Below are 1499 nucleotides of genomic sequence, written 5' to 3'. Positions count from 1 at the left end.
CGGCGGTGGGCGCGGCCGCAGCAGACTCGGCAATGGAGGCGGCCACCTTGGATGTGAAACGTGTGGCTTGCCGTGTACCGAAATATATGTCCTTTCGGGTAGTCTGGGTTACTTCTGAGTTATAAAGGCTTATTTATTTTCTGAAAAATATAATTATAAGTAACGATGGCAAGAGATGTATTTCTTGAGATGTCTAGACGTCTGTCTCTTTGACTCGTTGCCGGAAGATGAAGGAGCCACTCTCCAGTGTGGCCTTAGGCCGCATACCGATATTTTCCCTGGGCAACTTAACACTAACAATCGATACTTAAAATACTGACTTACTTCTAACAATCGATACTTAAAATACTGACTTCGATATATGTACAAACAATTAACACAATTCGTAAGTAACTGACATCTTACAGGTGTGTGGCTGTTTCTCTTGGTATGGAGTAGGTGCGATTTCCCTAATATCTGACATTATGAGAGCAGCTGACTACAGGGATATTCTGGAAAATATAATGCTACCATATGCTGAAGAAAACATGCCCCTGCGCTGGGTTTTCCAACAAGATAACGACCCGAAACACACGTCCTAAATAGTAAAAACTTGGTTCGAGGTTTATAATGTGGCCACTTTCGCTTGGCCTAGTCAGTCTCCTGATCTAAATCCGATCGAAAACTTGTGGAGTGGATTGCAAAAGCAGATGGCAAAGCAAAAGTGTGACAACAAACGCCAATTATGGGCCTGCGTCCAAGAAACTTGAAGGAAGATTCCGATTGAGACCTGCTAAGCTTTAATTAGGAGTATGCCCAACAGGATAGAAAAAGTTGTCAAAAATAAAGGATATACAGGATATTAATCCAAAAATAATATAACAAAAGATTTTACGGCTGAAGATGGCGTCTACTTTAAGTGGCGAATCAACGCCCTGATGTTCATCTCGATGATTGTCGAACTCTAATGATTAAATCTAATGCCACAGATGCTACCGCACAAGTGGAGGCGGCGATACCGGAATTGGCAGAGCCCTGCACATCAAGTGCATCGATACATAGTAGAAAATATCGAGATGTGGCCTAAGGCCACACTGGAAGTGAGCCCCTTCCTCTTCCGGTGACGATTGAACGAGCTAGACGCACCAGCTGCCGAAAAAATAAATCTTTCTATATAACGAACTAATAATCGATCGACGTTTCTTATTAGCGTTTTATACAATTATTGAAATTTTTGTGATCGGGCAACATTTCCCATACAAACGCTTGGAAAACTTAAGGTTACGCAACAAAATATTAATCTGTTATCTTTTCGTTGAAATTTATCTGTGTCCGATTATGCTTTGAGCGCTAGAATCCGCGTTTTTTCTTTCACTAGAATTATAAGACCTTGAACTGAAAATAAAACGAAAAATTTAAATGCGTACGTCTTTAATTTCAGAAATAATTTCACAATAAAGCAGAGAAAACTTTTGCCCGACTATGCGATGGAACCACTGCACATACATACAAAAACCCAA

Source organism: Drosophila willistoni (genome assembly GCF_018902025.1).
Source record: "Drosophila willistoni isolate 14030-0811.24 chromosome 2R unlocalized genomic scaffold, UCI_dwil_1.1 Seg167, whole genome shotgun sequence".
Taxonomy (NCBI): Eukaryota; Metazoa; Arthropoda; class Insecta; order Diptera; family Drosophilidae; genus Drosophila; species Drosophila willistoni.
Note: the sequence above shows the minus strand (reverse complement) of the source record.